This window comes from Polypterus senegalus, chromosome 10, assembly GCF_016835505.1.
Source record: "Polypterus senegalus isolate Bchr_013 chromosome 10, ASM1683550v1, whole genome shotgun sequence".
Lineage (NCBI taxonomy): Eukaryota > Metazoa > Chordata > Cladistia > Polypteriformes > Polypteridae > Polypterus > Polypterus senegalus.
In genome coordinates this window covers 160,531,335-160,553,010 of record NC_053163.1, presented here as the reverse complement: position 1 = coordinate 160,553,010, position 21,676 = coordinate 160,531,335, and the positions used below count along the sequence as shown (strand labels likewise).

The following is a 21,676-nucleotide window of genomic DNA, read 5'->3' as shown; positions in this document are numbered from 1 at the left end:
AAGCTTTTTGGTGAGTCCAAACATTTGATTGCTTGTGTACATTTTGGTCAAAATGGGAAACAGGACATTTACTGGTTCACTGGACTTGGGCACCATTACGCAGGTTTTGGGCTGGGGATTTGTGCAGGACCTGACGACCTGCTCTCTGTTTTGTGAGAAGTTTTCAAATCTTTCACACATCAAGTCTCCGGATTTCCTCCCACATTCCACAGACGTCCGTGTTACATTCACGGGTGACACTAAACGGAGTTAGCTAATGAGTGAACGTGTATATGATGGACTGGCATCCCTGCCAGGGTTGTTTCCTGGGGATATCAGAATATTGCAAGTTAGCTATGGGTACGAAGCAGTGCGAGTTCTGGCGCCACCACACAAACCTTCCCTTCCAAGATGCTGTCGGCAAGTCTGTACATGTCTGCTGCCCCGTGATTCTTTGCCGGCCCCACCTAAACGTACAAAACTGTCCACAGAGTGCCGTCGGACCTTACCATGCTTAAAATAGGGCAACTTTAACAGAACGACGCCTTTTCCTGGCGTATCCCCTACCTATCTATCTATCAATCTAGCAGACGGTTTATTCCGCTGTGTCGCGTGGGAAGGCCGGCCACAGGTTAGCAGGCTCTCTACAAGCCTAAAGCCGCTGCCTCCTCCTTCTTCTCCTCCTCCTCCTCCGTGTCGGGCGCGGACGCACGCGGATTACGCCTTCTCCTTGCGATTCTCGTAGGCGCATTGCGCAGTCTGCGTAAGGCACGGCTGCCATGGCAAGCGCGGAGGCTGTTACGCACGGCGGTAGCAGTGGGACGTATGAGTCAGTATTCACGAAGGGCGTCACGCAAGCCGGAGCGAGTGGCAGCGTCGAGCACAGAGGCCGGCTGCGCAAAGTGAGCGGCGTAGAGTGCGAAGCTGGCTCGCGAGCGGACGGGAGAAGCTTAAAGAGACAACGGCGAGAAAGAGAAGGGAGCGTGGGGAGTGCAGGCGGCGGAATCCAAAAAGAAAATATTAACAAACGAGGAGCAGAATGGGGATTGGTGCGCAGCGGTGACCGACCGGAGAGGTAAAGGCTTCCTGTTTGGACGGTTTCACGCCCTTTTCAGCGGGTTTGTTTTTGGTGCGGGGTGGAAGGGATGAAGAAAATACAGTTGAGTTAAAAAAAATAATAATAATTCATAACATGAAAATAAAAAAGAAGCGGAAAATAAGAAAACCCGCTTCAAGATGAGGTTACCGATTCTACTTGAAGGAGTTCTTGGTTTGTGCGGAAGAGAAAGGCAACCTGTGAAGGAGGGATGTGGGAAAATGGCCATGAAGACGAACCCTGTGGCGTTTTAAACTTAAGGCAGCTCGGGCTCAAGACGCGCCGGGCGTCGCTAGTGCGGCTGTTTTTATCGTCTAAAAATATCCGAAACGCTATAGTACCAGTTTCAGCTCGTTTCTATCGCTGGAGCGCAGCTAGGCCTCGAGTCGCGCTGACGTGAATGGAAGAGAAAAGCGAGAAAAACCTCGCGGGGTAGGAGGGCGACACGCAGGCGCTACCTTGTGCCCCCCAGCCGCTCCTTGCTTTATTTGCAAACTTGCCAGGAAGTGGCACTTTTCATCTTCTTCTTGTTCTTCTTAAACTTTAGCCACGGAGTCCCATGTAGGTGGCTTCGGCTCGTTGTGATCGGGCAGGCAGGCAGGCGTTTATTTGACGTGCACGTTTCTTCACGCAGTCGTCCTTCTTTTTGTTTTGCTGCGGCCCTTGACGAGCAGGTAGACGGCGGGGTGCGTTTGGATACGCCGCCTAAACCCACCTTTGAATTTTCATCAACTCAAAAGTGTGGAGGAGTCGTCGTGTAGTCCGCTAATGTAACCGACAGGCAGGATGCGTATTGGCACCGCAAAGATTTCTCCTAAATGTTCTTTCTAATCTGTCGTTTGATTATATAGCGCCTTTTGTAGTGCGTTGGTTCGTTCTGTTCACATTTATTTCTACTCAATACGTCGACATTCTAACTTGAATGTCTCATCAAAACATTTGACAGTAACAGAGCTAAAGTTAGGGGTGTACGATTATGACAGCATGAATTATTTGCTTCTGATATTTTAATCCCGATTATTGATTAACTGCATGAAACTGAACGGTGTGCTTTTTACGTGCAGTACAGCAGAGCCGTCATTTGGAAGGGAACCTTTATGATGATGTGAAGGTGTTGGTCGGTGGATCAGCTGAAACATTAAGTGTTTGATATGCCCTGCGGTGGGCTGGCACCCTGCCCGGGGTTTGTTTCCGGCCTTGTGCCCTGTGTTGGCTGGGATTGGCTCCAGCACACCCCCGTGACCCTGCAGTTAGGATATAGCGGGTTGGATAATGGATGGATGTTTGATATGGCTTCATTTTTATTTTTTACAATAAAGCAACAGCACACCAACCAAAATGTGTCTTTGAAAGAACAGTAAATCGTAGTCAAATAATGATGAAGTAAAAATGAATAGCACTACATTCCATTTTTTTTCTCATCACTTCTAAAAAGTCAGTCATAGTCACCACTCTAGAGTGTAAAATCTGGAAAAAAAAGGTAAGTTGGGGTTCAACTGTATGAGGAAATGAAAAGTCGCCCACAAGTTCATAAGTACATAATAAAATCTGAAATAGCAGTAATGCAAGATTAACATTGAAGTTACACACAGCTGGACAGTTCTATTAGACATGCAGGTAAACACGTTAGATCTGTACTAATAAAAGGCAAAGCCTCACTCACTCACTCGTCACTAATTCTCCAACTTCCCGTGTAGGTAGAAGGCTGAAATTTGGCAGCTCATTCCTTACAGCTTACTTACAAAAGTTAAGCAGGTTTCATTTCGAAATTCTACGCATAACGGTCAACAACGTCCGCCATGTTGAACTTTCTTATTTATGGCCCCATCTTCACGAAATTTGGTAGGCGGCTTCCCTGCGCTAACCGAAACCGATGTACGTACTTATTTTGATGGTATGAGGCCACTGTCGGCCGCCATATTGAACTTTCCAACATCACCAATTTTCAAACTTCCCGTGTAGGTAGAAGGCTCACCCCATCTTCATGAAATTTGCTAGGCGGCTTCCCTGTGCTAACCAAAACCAATGTATGTACTTCTTTCAGTGGTATGATGCCACTGTCGGCCGCCATATATTGAACTTTCCAATGTCACTAATGACAAATGTAACGCATTTTATTACAACAAATGTTTATGTTGTGCCATCTGATGAAATGACAAACGCAGTGCTTTTTATTACTGTAAATGTTTGTGATGTGCCATCTGTTGGAATGGAAAATACATAGCGCTTATTACCATTTAGAGCTGTAGCAGTCATTTGCAATATTAATAATGTCCTGCCTATATTTGTAAATCAGTTTAAAGTATTCATTTCCATCAACAACTCAAAAGCTTTTTGGTGAGTCCAAACATTTGATTGCTTGTGTACATTTTGGTCAAAATGGGAAACAGGACTTGGGCACCATTACGCAGGTTTTGGGCTGGGGATTTGTGCAGGACCTGACGACCTGCTCTCTGTTTTGTGAGAAGTTTTCAAATCTTTCACACATCAAGTCTCCGGATTTCCTCCCACATTCCACAGACGTCCGTGTTACATTCACGGGTGACACTAAACGGAGTTAGCTAATGAGTGAACGTGTATATGATGGACTGGCATCCCTGCCAGGGTTGTTTCCTGGGGATATCAGAATATTGCAAGTTAGCTATGGGTACGAAGCGAATTCTCCAACTTCCCGTATAGGTAGAAGGCTGACATTTGGCAGCTCATTCCTTACAGCTTACTTACAAAAGTTGGGCAGGTTTCATTTTGAAATTCTACACGTAATGGTCATAACTGGAACCTACTTACGTACATATATACAGCCATAGCCTGCAGCTTGGTCGCCGTGTGAGGCGGAGTTGCGTCCCGCACCACCACGCCTCCCACGTAATTGAGTGCCTGCCCATATAAGGTAAATAATCGCGGGTAAAGGACTGTGCTTAGCATATTCATAAGTGCAGCTCTGACGCCAAACAAGCCTTTGTAGACATATCAATAGGAGAGCAAGGTGTAAGGCTTAAGTTTAAATTACGTTCATAGACACGCTGCCACTAAATATTCACAGGCAAATCCACAACTTAATACCGGCAATGCCAGTTAAACATCTTAGATTCACGAGTACCGATTTGGGTAGTGAACCTTCGATGAATGAAACCTTTTCAAAAAACGCATTACACAATTGAGAAGGCAGCCAAAGAATATGAAGCGAGTGACGCATACACGCATATTCATGAGTGCAGCTACTGCGGAAACAAAGCACACGGTGTAAACCTAAAGTTTTAATTAAGTTCATAGACACGCTGCCGCTGGTGTGAAGATATTCACGAGATACAAGTTTAATGAGAAGACGCAGGGTTTAAACGAGACTTTTGATCACTTTGTGACAGAGTTAAAATTGCTGTAATGGAGTTTAAATTGCTGGTATGCCAGGTCTGAGCTAACATTAAATAAAGCTGTGGACATCGCGAGATCGCACGAGAGAGCACAAACACAGCTGAGAAGCATCCATGCATGTACACCGAGCGGCTCACGTGAACTGACTTTGCAGGACTGGGAAAGGCTAAATTAAGTTCATAGACACGCTGCCGCTAAATATTCACAGGCAAATCCACAAGTGAATACCGGGAATGCCTGTTGAACATCTTCGATTCACGAGTAGCGATTTGGGTTTGTGAACACTTCGATGAATGAAACCTGTTATCTTTACAACGGTTGACAAACACAGAATGTAACTTGAACACAACACGTCCTCCAAATACGAACCTGATTGACAGAAATAATGAGAATCAAATCCTTGATGACAGCAACACTCCTAACACTCACTCAACAATTACATTGACAACCAGGTTACGTTTCCTTTTCTTTTTCATAACTTCTTTAACACACCACTTCTCCGCTGCAAAGCGCGGGTATTTTGCTAGTTTATTAATATGTAGCACTAGCTGTACTATCCATCTAAGATGGGTTGAAGTCTTAAGTAATAAAAGTAGATCTTCGCATATTTAATGTTAACATTTGCAGTGCAATGTCTATTGTGAATGTATTTTGTAATGCATGTAGTAATAAAATTTGTTGCATTTTCATTCACACAGATGGCGCATCACAAGCATGTGTAGTGATAAAGTGCATTGAGTTTTTCATTCCAACAGGTGGCGCATCACAAACGGTTGTACTAATAGCATGCAGGTACTCGTGTGTTACAACCCCGCCACTCAACCCATTTAGAGCTTCTCCAACGGCGATGACCCTTTCAGTGTTCTACTTAACAGCTTTAGAAACTTTGTGACAGAAGTAACGTTTCAAAATCTAATTTTATGTATTTTTGTTTTGTAAACAAACGAATGTAAAAAAACTGTGAAGTTTTTCACTTGCCTGTGGTGGAGTTATAACACAGGAGTACCAAAATCTTTTCCAAAAGATGGTGCATCAAAAACATCTGCACAGCTTTTCAAATCCCATACCAAATGTCACATAACAGAGACCTCACCACCAGTTCGATACATGGACACTTGCCCTCGTAATAAGGCAGCTAAGCGGATTTCTCTCTGTCTGGCACTTACTTTCTGTTGGACGTATTCTGCGTTAACATTTTCAGTGCACCATCTGTTGGAATGTATTTTGTAACACGGTGTCATTCCAACAGATGGTGCATCACCAACTTCAGCACTTCTTTTATGAATCCCATACCAAATGACATATAACAGAGACTTAGTAACTTGACAGATGCAGAAGATCACACACCACACAGACGCTTGTCCTTTTATTTGGGTGGAAAAGCTCATTTCTGTCCATCTGACACTTGCTCTCTGTTGGCCAAATGCAGCGTTAATACTTGCAGTTGAAGTCTCTTGGAATGTATTGTGTAATGCATGTCGTAACAAAAGGGATCACATTTTTCATTTCAGCAGATGGTGCCTCACAAACATTAGCGCTGCCTTTGTGAATCCCATACCAATTGGCACATGACACAGACCTTGCAAACCAGATGGGCACACAGGCACCTGTCCTTTTATTAAGGTGGATTGACAGTAAAATCCCTGAAGTTTATGTTTTTATTTCTGTTGTCCCCGACCTCCTTAAGTTTTCCTGACATACGCCAAGAAGCTCGGAGCTCCTTGTCACTGCGCTAAAAGCCCGCTTTTGTTTTACAAATGCCGTTCTAGTTTTTAATCTAGTGTTCGTGGAAGCTCTGAGGCTAGGGATCTGCACTGGCAATCGCAAATGCCAAAAGGAACTCTGCTCTGTTGGGCCCTTAACCTGCAATTTCTGAGCGCTTTGAGTAGTGAGAAAAGCGCTATATAAATGCAAAGAATTATTATTAGTTATTAATGTATAGCAAGCTGAAGAAGTATTTAAAGGGTGACGCTCTGTTCCCTGCCAAAGCTCTGGCGTCTGGTTCAGTCCTTGAGCTTTTGGGTCCCCGTTCTTGAGAAAGGGTACGCTCATTTAAAGAAGGCAACATTGCAGGCATCCGCTTTTACCCCTCATCTGTATAATGAAGCATTACGCTCACACATACGTCCGTAATAATTGTGCTTAACCGCAAGTCCGTTGTGTAAAGTGGCACTTGTTTCAGATCCATTTAAATTTGAAATAAAGGCAAACACAACTTTGGATAAATAACTGAGGGGAGGGCGTGATGTCTCTCTGTTATTTGAGTTATTGAGTGTTTTTGATAATTAAAACGAGATGGCTGCTTGAATCGGAATTTGCTGTCGGCAGCCTGCTGGATTTGGACCGTGTGCGAGAGCAAACAGGAAATTAATGGTTACAAGTGTCGCTTATAAGAAGTGGCGTGTCAACATTACTTGTCAAATTTTCTGAAGGCTGCTTCCAACACGAGAGAATGTTAGCGTTCAGACTCCTAAAAGTGGGTTCAGCACAGTCGCCTGTGACGTCGGACACTTCTTGAGTGTGTCTTTGCTTGGGGGGCCACATTCATTCATTTGTTGTTCGGAAACGTCGATTGTCCAAAATGGAATACAGTAATGGTCACTTTTCACAATTAGTGAATCGTGGCAGCCAAATTTGTAATTTATAATCAATTGTGGAGCGCTTCATCAAAAGACGCACTAAACTAAAAGCACCGTAGTATTTGCTATTCTGCTTTTTTTTTTCTTGGAGAGGAATGGTGGCACCTTGGTTAGCTGCCTGGCATGACACAATGATAATAGAAATTTGTGTTGGATACAATTACCAGTGAAATCTCCCAATACTTGATATCTATTCCTGTGGTGGCCTGGGGTTTGTTTCCTGCCTTGCACCATATTGTGGCCTTGATTGGCTCCAGCAGACCCCCCCGTGACCCTGTAGTTAGGATATAGCGGGTTGGATAATGGATGATATCTATTCAAGACCACTGCAAAAAAACGAAATCCTATGTTATTAAAGGTCCTCCATTATTCAAGTGGGCAATTTTTCTACCGCCATCTGCAATAAAACGAAAGAATCGATTTAAAATGTTGGTACGTCCATCAGCTATCTTAAGCAAGCTAGTACTGGCATTCAGAAATATCAAATGACAGTGCATTCTTCTGGGGTTTGGCATTGGGTTTGTAAAGAATTGCATCATATCATATTATAGAGTACCGCCTTTATCTTACCAACCAGTAACTGCGCACGGCCGTAACGATAACGTTCAGTGAATCCACTTGACCCGACATCCTAGTTCTCATCCCCTTTTTCTGTACGTTGATCATTCGTTTGCTCAGAGGTCGATGTGCTTGTTGATCCTGAGCAGCTCTTCTTTTCTCCACCCTAGCTGCCCGCTTCTTCTCTTCTTCCGTTGGCATCATTTCGCGTTAAAACTGATGAAGTCCGTGTTTGTGTTGCAATTACTGAGTACGTTTTCTTTCATTTTTCACTTAAGCTGGCACTTAAGTCTTCAATCTGCCTGAAGAATGATTTAAGATATAAAGCGGTAGGGGAAGTGATGATGGTAAAGGTGGTAGGGATGAGAATGGCACCCTGTGTGCATGTGCCACACGGCCTCCCTGCTGGCCACTGCCGAGAGTTGATTCTACAATAAAATATAATAAAAATAAAAAGAGGAGTAGCCCTTAGGTCAATCGTCACCCAAAAGCGGATAGTAGACGTCACGTAGTATCTGCGTACCAAATTCCAGTTCAATCGGTCAAACGGTTTGCGAGCGACCGGTGATTTAAAATCCTGGACGGACAAACGGCCACAGCAGCGTATTTATATATAAAGATTGCACATCCAGATTTTATTCTCTTGACATTTTGTCTCCCGTAACTTAAAAGTACACTTGAAAATCCGTACTAAAAACATAAAGTCAACTCTACTGCTCAGTTAGTGAATTCCAAGGTAATTCAGGAGGTTTTCATTTGAAACAAACTCTTGGAAGTTGCTTTTGCACCGTCATGCTTGTAAAAATCTAACGTGGCCGTGGATCACTTTGTTAGGTTTGTGATGGCCGGATGTGATTCTCAAGCGAGAGTACAGTTGTGGGGTCAACTCGTTGAAAAGTGTGCCGAGAAATGGCTCCGCCCACAGTGCTGCTTCCTAAAACGCCTGCTCCCAGTTCCTCCAGTCCGTGTGCTTTAATCTGTCGGGGTTTCAGGGAGACCGCCAAAGAAAAAGAAGGGGGGAGTTGTCGCTGGGCACAGATAAAAAGCTCAGCTAAATAATTAAATGAGCTCTACAACAGAAGAGACATACGGACCGCTGCACGTATTTGGTCCCACTCGTTTGAGAAGACCACCTGTCTGCCGCAGTGTCTTTCTGTCATTTTGACTATTGCAATACAGACGACCCCCTAAATTCACGGGGGTTACGTTCCTAAAGCACCTGCAAATTCTGGATGTGGTCAAACAAATGGAGTATTTTTATAGTTTAAACTCTAAATATGCCCCCAAAACACTTTTTTAATTTCATTTCAAACTCGGCTCAATACATTACCCTGAAATAAAAAGAATGTCGAGGTCGACCCGTCTAACTGTACGGCACTGTGCTGCTGAGTCTCCTGCAGTGCTAGAATGTAAAATACCGACGTCGCCGCTATATGTACATTGATGTAAGCGTGTTTTCTTTGGTATAAGTAGGGTTAATACATAATAATTTAATAAAAATGCAATAAAATGCATGGGTACTCGCCAATAATGGATGATATTGATTGAAGATGATGATGATTAGCTGTGCAGTACGATGAAGGAATCTAATGAAGATAATGACTGCACAGCAAAGCAGAGGATTTACAGCTCCTCGGGTGGCCACTGCAGCGTAACGTTTTAGTTCCGGGAGCAAATCCAGTAGTTCATCCTCCTCCTGGCGTGTCTTAAACTTTTTCTGCTGCTTAGGTTCATTGGCAGAAGCCTTAGATCAGGGGTCGCCAAGTCCAGGCTTGGAGGACCGCTGTGGCCGCAGGTTTTCATTCTAACCCTTTTTAATTGAGTTCCCTGTTTGTGCTGCTAATTAAGTTCTTCTGAATTCTTTTTAATTGAATTGCTTTTTAAAGATTTCTTCTCCTGAATTTCTCCATCGTTCCTCTGAATTACTTCATTTCTTTCCTTAAATTGCACCCAAATAGAAATGAAATGTGAAGTGAGGGAGCAAACAGAAGACCAACTCAGTTAGGGTCTCAAACTCAAACCACTTTCACTCCAACCAGCTGCTTAATGAGGTACCAATTCCTGTCGTTAATTAAACTCCTTCTTTAATTTCGTGGCTTGTTGCTGCTCTCGTGATGCATTAGCAGACATTTCCAAAACTGTTGATTTTCACTTTGTGTGTTTTGTTGACCTGAGCAGATCAACATTCCTGAGACCTTCACCTTTCTTTGTTTTCAGGTATTGTATGATGGACCCCAGTTGTTTTGGCTCATTTTGTATCTCATGATTGTTTGGCTGCTAATTAAGGCAAAAGAAACAATTAAGGGGCCTGAGTCTTCAAGAGCAAGTCAATTAAAATGAGGTCACTCATTAAGAAAAGGGTTAGAATGAAAACCAGCGGCCACGGTGGTCCTCCAGGATTGGAGTTGGTAACCCCTGTCTTAGAAGGTGCAGGACATTTGGGTGGCATCTTAGGGCTTTAAGAAGAAGAAAACGAAAAACACTCGGTGAAACACTTGAGAGAGCTACACGCGGTAAACTGTTATAATGCGGGAATGCGTCACAGGGCAGCAGCCAATCAGCAGCAAGGAGAAATAAATAACATTCTCGGATTGGCTACTTTCACCGTCCCAAGCCACCTTTTCCTCTATGGTTGCTTGGTGTTGTCTCTACAGTACAGTATTGCCACGAAAAAAGCCATCAAAACTTTGCGGAGGATATTTGCGGTTTCCGCTAACAATTATTAGTTAGGTTCTAAGCAAAAAAATCCGCGAAAGACTGAGGCCACAAACTGTGAACCGCGACTTCGCGAGGGTCTACTGTACTGTGTCACCTGAGAAGCATTGTGTGCTATGGGTATCTACTGAGTGTTGAAATGCTGCGGCTATACTGGCATGCCATGTTTGCATTTCCAATGATCAACATTAACGTCTTTGTTTAGACGAGCAGTCAGAAGGTGGATGTTGTGTCACCCAATTTGTTCTTCTCCTGGGGTTGTTAGGCAGATTTATCGATTCAGATGTTTTAAGTGCCGAAATCTGGATCTGCTGTGGCTTTTAGTTATCCACTCTCTTAATGGTAATCCTTTTCACCGGGTGTAACACACCGTTTACTTTGAATGCGTCTTTTGCCGTTCATATTTTCACATGCGTTGCTGCCAATTATTTCAACTTATGACGCTATTGCCGTACCTGAACAACACGGAGCACACCTCGCCTGCGACTGCGTATGGTTTTACTTTTACTACTAATCAATTGATGTCTTCAAATACAAATTTCTAATGTGATGTTTCAGAAAGGTTTTAGTCTTGCAAAGGGTTATGTTTACTTTTAACACATGCAGTGTGCTCTCCGCAGACGCCACATACGTTTATATGTTTAATAGGGGCTTTTTCAGACCCTTTGTTTGGCTGTATTACAGATTTTCATCATCGGAAGCTTGCTGTCTGTCAGATCAGGTTAACGAGAGAAATCACCGCCCCTGCTTTGAGGTCCTCCTTCTTGAGGCATCCAGTTGGTTTAGAAATGTGACACTCAGTGAGCTGTCTGATTATCTCCACCCAGTTTTAAGCAAAATTCCCTTGTGGTTCTCTCCAGATGTGTGTGTTATACATCAGGCTTGGCGAGACTAGGTTTATAACATTTACCACAGTAAGATTTACATTTTCATCTTTAGTTGGTTTTTAAAAAAAAAAAAACTTACCAAGAGAAAAATATTTAATGGATGAATCAAACGTGTTCAGATTCCAAATGTCTCAAATTCCTGGTGCTTTAATTGTCCAAATCTGTCCTCCTTTTTAATGTACATATTTGTCCCAACGTCAGGGCTTCCTGTGTGCAATGAGATTTTACAGCTTTACTTTAATCCGTTATTTGAATACTCTTGTATGACAGCCTCTTGTTATGCTGTTTTCAAAGTGTCTTATATGGGTGGTCCGACTTTATTGTGTAGGGTGTGAAGAAGGAAGAATTAGAAAAATATCTGGACTGTCTTTTTAGTTGTTGTTAATTTTAACTGAGATGTATTATATTTGCCAACATATCTATCTATCTATCTATCTCTCTCTCTCTCTCTATATATATATATATATATATATATATATGTATATATATATATATATATATATATATATATATATATATATATATATATATATATATATATATATATATATATATATATATATATATATATGTATATATATATATATATATATATATATATATATATATATATATATATATATATATGTATGTGTGTATATATATATATATATATATATATATGTATATATATATATATATATATATATATATATATGTATATATCTATATATATATATATATATATATCTATATATATATATATCTATATATATATCTATATATATATATATATATATATATATAGATATATATATATATATATATATATATATATAGATATATATATATAGATATAGATATATATATAGCCAAATACCAGTGAGTCACTCATCACGAAATCTCACTAACCACGAGGTCTTGAAATTTGGAATGTAGGTTACCCTCGGCCCATAGGTGCTCGCTAAAAAAAATTTCATGGTCTGAGCGCAAAATTTCTTATAGGTTTTTAAACCTGTCTAGTTGCAGTCTTTCATGATTCAGTGTCGTTTACCTGGCTGACTGCTCTGCTTGTGTCTAATTGTCATTATTAAGATACAATGAAGGGAGCAAACTGCACAGAGAAAGGGCAAAATAGAATGGAAGCAACAAAAGTGAGTTAAGCATTTCAATCTGTAGCAAAAATGGAAATACTTCTAAATGTAAATATCAGGCCGCTGTGCATTCTTAATTTAATTATCTATCTATTATATAGTGCCTTCCACTTCTATCTATCTATCTATCTATCTATCTATCTATCTATCTATCTATCTATCTATCTATCTATCTATCTATCTATCTATCTATCTATCTATCTATCTATCTATCTATCTATCTATCTATCTATCTATCTATCTATCTATCTATCTATCTATCTATCTATCTATCTATCTATCTATCTATCTATCTATCTAAAAACCAAATTCCACTGACTCGCTCATCACAAAATCTCCTGAACCATGAGGACTTGGGACTTGAAATTTGGAGTGTAGGTTACTGTTGGCTCATTGGTGTTCGCTAAGAAACAGTTTGAAAAATTTTGTGGTCCAATAGTTTTTTAGACCCCTTTGTATGTCTGTCCGCTTTTCACGAGAGAACTACTTAATGGATTTCTATAATTTGCTTGAACATTCCATTGATTTTGCAACTTCTCTCATCGTGCTAAGTATCAGAGTTCGCTTGCGTTACCGATTTATTGGCACAAATCCAAGGGAGACGCAGCGGGCTGTGAGGAGGGGGGTGGGGCCCTCCTGACTCGCGCGTCTTCCTCAAGGCTCAACCTTAACTCCACTTAGTTAGCGAATGAGTGAACTACTTAACGTATTTAGATGTTTTTTTTTTAATAGTTTGCTTGAACATTCCAGTTGAATTTGCAACTTCTGTCATCGCACTAAGAATCATAGTTCACATGCAGGAGCGATTTATTGACGCTAATCTGAGACGGAGGCTGTGGGAAGAGTGACGTCAGCAGTAGAGAGCTCGGCGGGGCCTCCTCACTGGCCTGTTTCACTAATACACGCGCGAAGCCAAGGGGGATGGCTAGTATCATATATACTGGATGTTTTTCATTACGTTCATCACATGTTACATGTTATACTAATGAACACTGTTTAACTTTGAAAAACCAAACGACTGACACAAATGTAACGTTTGAAGATTTGTATTTCGTTTGCTGTTTCTTCTTTATTGCTATAACTGTGCGACTCTGCGATGCGATTCTGTTAACACAGTATGTGTTGAATTGCTAGAGAGATGTGCTTTGTGCTTCTGAACATTAAAACACCAAATAAGTTTGAATTTGGTAGTGAGACCAGCTATGTTATATGGACTGGAGACGGTGGCACAGTTAAAGATGCTCAGATTTGCATTGGGTGTGACGAGGATGGACAGGAATAGAGATGAGGACATTAGAGGGTCACCTCAAGTTGGACGGTTGGGAGACAAAGTCAGAGAGGCGAGATGGCGTTGGTTTGGAGAGATGCTGGGTATAATGAGAGAAGGGTGCTAAGGATAGAGCTGATAGGTAAGAGGAGGAGAGGAAGGACTGAGAGGAGGATTATGGATGTGGTGAGAGAGGATGTGCAGGTGATGGGTTTGACAGAACAAGATGACAAGGACAGGAAGATATGGAAAAAGATGATCCGCTGTGGTGACCCCTGCCTGGAGCAGCCAGAAAAAGAAGATTAACAAATGGTGGGAGCCATTCATTTCATCGTCTGTGTAGACAAGTTGTGTTGTTATAAAAGTGCCTCAGTTTTTATTTGTTTTTGTATGATGTTAGTACTGCAGGTGTGTGTTTTCCTCCCATATCCCGTAGTTCCATACACAATTAATTGTGGATGCATGCAGATACTCGGATGGACGTCTGTAGGCGTCCAGTCAGTTCCTTTTAGTGCTGGGAGGTATACCGGTTCATACCAAAAACCGTGTTTTATTTTTATGATACGGATTTTTCTTATACCGCAATACTGGTTTAAATTGCCTAAACGACATTCGGAATGTGGCACCATGGGAAACTATTTAAGAGGGGACCTTTTCCACTGCTACACCGCTGAACACGCATGCAATGGAGTACATCCGTTAATGGAGGTATTCGGTGGTGAAAATGGACAGAGAACATTCAGAAACTGAAGCTGTAGCAGACGATAAAGTTGAACGAGATGACACAGAAGAACTTTTGCCAAAAAAAGGAGCCATCTACTGTATGTAAAGCAATTAGGATTACGGTGACTGGCAATCGTGTAGTTTGACATCGCAGATGGCTCTATCTATCTATTATATAGTGCCTTTCATATCTATCTATCTATCTATCTTATAGTACCTTTCACATCTATCTATCTATCTATCTATCTATCTATCTATCTATCTATCTATCTATCACGACACTACTGTCTAGTAAGCTGACTCTCTACCGTATTGGCCAGTTTAAGGCCCTGAACACCCATCAGGCCACAGCACACACCTCCACCTCCATCATTACACTTGTCTACACTCACATGACCTTGTTAAACACATTAGATCTGAAATCAAATGGAAACCCTTTTTGTAACGTACCATAATCCAGATTCTATACACTATTTGAACGTCAGGTTGTATAATCGCTCAGCTGAACTTCACACTAGTAGTAACACAACTACGCGCTCGGCTTTATTCTTACATCTTCACTTCATTAGGACTATTGTTTGTGAAATGGGACATTTGAACTTGCTGTATTTTTTCCGTTACAATTTAAATTTATTAGGAGTCGGAGTCTGTACATTTTTGCCAACTCCAGGTACCCAACATTGTCTCTGACTCCGACTCCACAGCCCTTCACGAGACCACCAGGCCTTCACTAGGCATTCTACCAAACATTAATGATCTCAATCAATCCTCATGCATATTAGTGTTTAATTGGATTGCATTAGATGATGATGATGATGCTGGGTCATGTGGACCTCTGGCCTTTAATCCATCAATGGAGGGACTGCACGGTGCTTTGATGAGGTGTTGTCGGCGCTGATGGCCTCCACAGAAAGCCAGAAAAAGAACAGCAGGTAGAGTAGGGCGACTGCAGTGGCTGGATCTCATCCTCTCTAGGATGTCAGGTTACACGTCTAGGCAGAGGAAGAGAAATCACGTGGGTTTGATTTTTACCTTGATTTGTGGTGTGTGTGTATGTGGGCAAGAGAGAGCAGAAAACCGATGAGTGTTTACCCAGAAGTATGATGCTTTAAATGTGAAGGTAAGTGAGTTTTCAGCCGTTCAGACTTTAGCATTTGTTATACTAAGATAAAAAAGGGGTAACAAGGGGCTGAGAGAGCATCTGAACTTGCCATCCCCAGAAAGGCTTTGTGCAGCCACCAGCAATGTCGGGCTCCTCCGTGGTTACAGCTGACAGGCTACGGTCACTCAGATAGCTGCGTTATTGGCTGTCAGTATATGTTGGGCTCAAAATACTTAATAATATTTCAAAATAAGTTTGAAACGGTGTTGAAAAGATGTCACAGAGTCCTACAATGTGCCATCTTCAAGGTGATGTGATCCAGCGACTCCAGTCATTAAGCCTGATGTACCCCCTGACTGGAAACTGAGCGATGTGGCGCTGGCTCGATCCTCACAACCTTTATTGCACTGTCCGATAATGTACAGTTCCTTTTGAAGTGTGTTATATGTGAAACGCTTGGCCTTCAGATTTCCAGAGCTAAACGTTCACCGCACTGTTGATTGTCCTTTTTTTTTTTTTTTCTTCCCTGGCATGACATATGTGGTGTGTATGGGATGCTGTAATTGGCACAAATAATTTAGGACACTTCATATGATTATAGAAAGCTGAGTTCTGTCTTTACATGATTATGAGAAGTTGGGTTTTAACGTGCAGATTGTGACGCCCGCTACAAAGAACACGTGGGCTGATATTCCAGCATCATTTTGTTTTTGCCCCAGAATGTTCCCTGCTGTAGCCGGTTGTGTGGTACTAAAATGGCACCTTTTTTAAATAAAATGTCTTTGAGAAGGCCCAACACAAAACTGGAATGTGAGATTAGATTATTTATAAAAGCACATTTAAAACAACAGAGGTGGCACCAAAGTGCTGTACAAAGGAGCATTAAAATAAACACAATGCAAACAGTCACGCAAAAGCAGATTAATAAAGCAACCAATTATAACATCCACCACAATCCCATCATACACCATGAAAGGCGGAAGAAAACAAGGACGACCTCGATAGAGGATGAAGACCTGATGTGAAGAGGCAAGTTATTCCAAAGCTGTGGAGCAACAACTGAGAGAGCTCGGTCTCCCCTCGACTTCAGCCGAGAACGTGGCACTACGAGGAGCAGTCATCCAGATGACCTCAGTGCTCTTGGTGGCACATAGGGGGTGAAGGAGGTCATAGATATATTTTGGAGCCAGCGAGACCATGCAACGCTTCCTCCCACAGTCCAAAGACATGCAGGTTAGGTGCATTGGCGATCCTAAAGTGTGTGCTTGGTGTGTGTGTGCGCCCTGCGGTGGGCTGGCACCCTGCCCAGGGATTTGTTCCTGGCTTGCACCCTGTTTTGGCTGGGATTTTAGCGGGTTGAACAATGACTGACTGACTGATAGGACATGTACCATTTCAATGTCTTATTCATCCAGGTGCTGTGGTGTCACGAAACCTCAATCCACCCCTCATCCAAATGTGAGTCTGAAGCACTGAGAACGTCTTCAGTGTGGTCTGAGGAAATCAAACCTGTCCACTTCCCCTCAGCACTGCAGGCTAGCGTGTGTCTGGAGGCTGGACGGCCATCTTGAGACTGTAGACCTGCAGAGTTTGTGTTGAGTCACTTATTAATTTGCACGTGTACTCTTTCTTCTGTTTGTTTTTACATTTCTACTGCACCCTAGTGTGTGTTCTTATTGTTGTGTTGCTTTGTATTTTTGTTGATTGATGGAAGACTCGCAGAGTGAGATTTTCGTTGTACTGAGTACACATGACAATAAAGTTGAAATTATACAGTTTGGCGGACCCCGGCTGGGACGCCTTTTCTGTATGGGGGATCAGGCATGGACTGAACAGTACCTCCTCTGGTACGCTGGGTGGCAGTGGTGCCTCGGATTCCCGCAGGGCTCCATGGGAAATGGAGTTCTCTACGACCCTGTTGGGATCTTGGTTTGGGAGTTGCCACCAGGGGGTGCTGCAGTGGTTCCTAAACCCATGTGGGTGGTTCTCCTTCCACATCCGGAAATGGGTCATTAAACACCTGGAGCACTTTTGGGTGGGCTATAAAAGGAGCCAGAGTCGGGAGGAGGGAGACAAAGCTGGCCGGGAGAAAGAAAAGTATTGTGTGGATTGTGCTTGTGTTCGGGACTGTGTTGTGTGCCTGTGGGAACGGGAAAGTCGTTGCCCACAGACGAAGAAAAGAAAAATGAAAACACTTTATTTTAGTAGTGTGCCTCCCGTGTCTGTGTGTGTCGGGTCAAAGCGCTGGTATAGCGCCATCTATTGTCACAACAGTAAGTTATGAAGAACAGAATCCGTGTGAGAGGGGCCGTTAGCTTGGACTGTGTTCCTGACTGGAGTTGGCACCTTGGCTGGCAGCACAAGCTGCGGTTTAGCAATGGTTTAGACAAGCCTGTAGGTAAGGTGGTGATGACTGATTGCCAGCGTTATCTTGACTGCTTGTTTGCTCATTGCCAATGTTTTCTTGGAATTTGGATTACAAGTTAACTGGAACTTGCATATTTCCTTTCTGTGGTGCAAAATTTTCACAAATGATCTATCTACAAGTGCAAGCCTGTCAGCTGCCATTGTGTGCAGAAATTGAAGATGCCCAGGTTTATCATCGAGGGCCATTGTATGTAAATTTGCAGTAGGAGACTAATTAGCATATAGAAGTAAAAGGGTGAGTGTTTACTGGACTGGAGGCGAGCTGTTTAGGGATTATAAGTGTTGGTGTTTGTTGTGGGGAGACGTGTAAAGGAACTCTGTGAAATGTAAATGGAAAAAATATATAAATTATTAGCTCCATTACGTGTCAAAATGTAAGATTTAAAAGCTTTTCTTGATGTCACTACAAACCATATGGGGATAAATAACATACAGTATATATAAAAAAATAAGGGTGTAGTATTCCTTTAAATTACGTTAATATTTCTTCATTGTTAAGTTTGGATTTTTTTTTTTTTTGGAAAACTCGCTTTGCTCAAACACCCCCGCCAAATCCCCCAGGCTAAGTGCCAGCCACTTTGCATCTCTGCCAGTCGCGTTGTGAACAAAGGGGCTGAACGCACCCCAAGGAGACGCAGTCGCTCCTCCTACACCCCCTCTTAATCGCCAATACAATGGGAAACAAATACCGTTTTTTTTTTTTTCCCCTCACCTTTGCTCGATCAGCTTGCTGCTGCCGTACCACGTGATCTGCATCTCTTGCACCGCACTTCTGTCATATCACCTATGTCCATATATTCAGTCTCTTTTCACTTTTACCTTTTTGTCAATATCGCATTGAATTTTGAATCCGTGTTTGGAATTACATTGTGACAACGTAACGTATAACTAACTGCCTGTGAGTGAGTGAGTGAGTGAGTATGGTTTCTGTCTCTCTGTCTCTGTCTCTCTCTCTCTCTACATAAACTGTGGCTGACAGTAGCATTCACAGAAATGAGAAATGATTTCTCTCGCAGGATTTCATTTTCATCAAACAACAAAACTTTAAATTCTTGCGGATACGCCTCTTCATTGTGAAGAAACACTACTATTCCCTGATGGCAACATGAATTAGACGATCTCTGGTCTGTGAATCAAAGTTTAAATCCAAACAATATATTCGATCTCTTTTCGCTGTTCCATTATTTCACCGAGTAATTTCCGGTTGTTTGCGCTAATGCGATCTTGACTACCAGTTTTTTGAGACTTCAGAATTTTCGTACTTCCTTCATCTCTAACCTGCTCTGCATGTGTACTGCGCCAACGTTTTTGAATTCTTTACGACGTTCTACTTTGTCATCTACTCTTTGTCTTTTATTTCCGCGGTTAAATCTCTTGGCACAAAATCTCATCTTGCTGGACGTGAAAGCGTCTCTATGAGAAGATCACGTATTGTCTCCTTGTAACCTTCCAAGATTTTTTTTTTTTTTTATAATATAGAGATAAGTTAAAAAGTGTTGTGCATTATTGGCAACTAGCCAACCCGCGGCGTACCATACGCCGCATAATCAGACCGGTTTTTTAATGATTTTTAAGCACAGGGAGAAAATGAACATTTGAAAAATCGGTAATGTAATAAATCAGCAAGCAAAGCAACATTGTAACAATGCACGGAACGAACCAACACAGTAAAACAGTTTGCTATGCTGCACGTGGTCGTGCGTCGTAACCGAAAACTCGTTTTTTAAAGACTGCTCACTTCATTGTGTTTCAACCTCAGTTGTAAAGGATTGTTTTGAGGGTCCCATAAGATTCCCCTCGCAAACCGTTTTACACGCTGCATATGGAGATTCACCTCCGCGAGAAACTTGCCTCTGTGAACAGTCAACGTGGCTCGGAGGTGCCAGGAGTTGGTGGGCGTGGCTCCTTCTGCGTACCCCACAGGTGTCTGTCTTGTCGGCGGCTCAGTGAGTCCACGGCCCTTCCGGCGCGCCTACCATGGGTGTCTTGCCTTAGTGAATTATATATATTTAGATATTTCCATTTCTGGACACTTTCATAACCAGCACTGACCAGCATAGAGACCTGGGCTGCAAAATGAGTTCCATTCCTGCAGACTTTCGTGACCTCATTTTGTACGTAAAGTCCGCCTGCACTCGTCTTCAGGATGCTCATTGCTTTGGCTCCTCGCCTGTGGAACTCTTCACCTCATCACATAAAGGAGTTGTCTTCAGTTGAACTGTTCAAAACAAGATTATAGACTCACTTCTGTGACCTTCAGTAATAGATTGATAGATAGAAACTTTATTAATCCCAAGGGGAAATTCACATACTGATGGTTTCCTCATTGTGATTATGTAACATTACTTCTATTTATTATGTATTTTATTTCTGTTTATGTTATTTGTTTTCTTCTGTTCTATTATTATAAAGCACTTTGACCACAGCATTCCTATGTTGTTTTAAATGTGCTACTTAAATAAATTGACACGTGACATGGACTTCTCACTACATTGAGGAAAGTGGAGTCATAACCTGAGAAAGTAATTGGAGAGGAGTCACTCAGTCATTAGACAAACAGCAAGAAAAGCTCCTTTAATGAATTTGGATCTTTTTATTCTGTCCTGTAATTAAAGCAAACACTGTTTATCCGAGTTTGGGTGGTGAGGGAGTTTGTGTTATGTACTATTATTAGGAAAATAAACGATAAAGAAGAATTTGAAATTGCTGCTTAGTAAGCAATAGGCTTGTTAGCTTAACAGCCACACACGTGTCAGCCTTGTGGCTCTTTTAAGGTTCTTACTGTGCTTATTATTTGTGTGTGTGTGTGTGTCATGCAGTGGAAGTTTTGGTAAAAAAGGAGTACGCCCTAATTAAAATGGTAATCCATGTTTCTAATTACACCTGAAGAGTTAAGAATGTCTTGCTGCTACACAGGGTGAAAACAATCTGTTTAAATATACAGGTGAATTCCATTACGACGAATATCTTTACAGCGAAATTTTCATTACAATGAAGTATTTTTATGGTCCCAACAGTTTCCCTATATGACACGAGTCTATAGAAGTCTCGTTACAACAAAGTACATTCAGCAGATACTTTCATTACAACGAAGTGACCTTGAAATGCCGGACTGAATCGGTCACAGCTCAGTTCTGCACAACGATCCCCGAACACAAACATTGTCATTTTTTCTTTTTTCTTTTTTTCTTTCTTCGGACTTTCCTCGTACTGTTTGTTTTTAGTTTCCTGCGGTTTTCAGTGATACCTTTTTGCTTATCGCTCGTCAACATTTGTAAAACATCCATTGGAATTGAACTCATTATCACCTTCCTATAGAAATGGCAGACACGAAGAAACGATAATAGTTCATATTAGGAAAAAAAACTTTACATTTTTGCAGCTCTCGATTGAGGCAAAAAGAAAAAAAAAAAACGTTGGCAGTGAATTTGGAATTTCAGCATCGACGCTGTCAACTTTCGTGAAAGACCAAGCAGAAAAAGAAGAAAAATCTCGGGCTGCAAATGTATGCGAACTGCTGCATTTGAAGCTGCAGAAAAATTCGGTTTTATGTGGTTCAGTGACGCTCGTTCAAAAAAATGTGAAGTTTCTAAACTCTCTTGGGACCTCCCCCAACTGGACAACACAGTGAAGAGCGTCCCGAAGTGCAATCACTGTCTCGGGCGGGAGTCTGTTTATCTGTTGCCAGGGCAACAGCAGGCTCACAGCTCTGCTGCGTCTTGCCGCCAAACAGTAAACGGAAAAGATCTCGATGGGTGATGCAAGGCACATTGTAAAT

General features: G+C 42.0%; 1 protein-coding gene across 2 annotated transcripts in view; it reads left to right on the top strand.

Moving 5' to 3' along the window:
- Window positions 1-813: 813 nt before the first annotated feature.
- LOC120537890 (casein kinase I) overlaps window positions 814-21,676 on the top strand; it is a 169,115-nt gene continuing 148,252 nt past the window's right edge. The window contains exon 1 of one of the 2 annotated variants that reach the window (XM_039767147.1): window positions 814-1,054. The gene's annotated coding sequence lies outside the window, so the exon portion shown is untranslated. The remainder of the gene's footprint in view (window positions 1,055-21,676) is intronic. The other variant, XM_039767148.1, reaches the window with a different exon arrangement.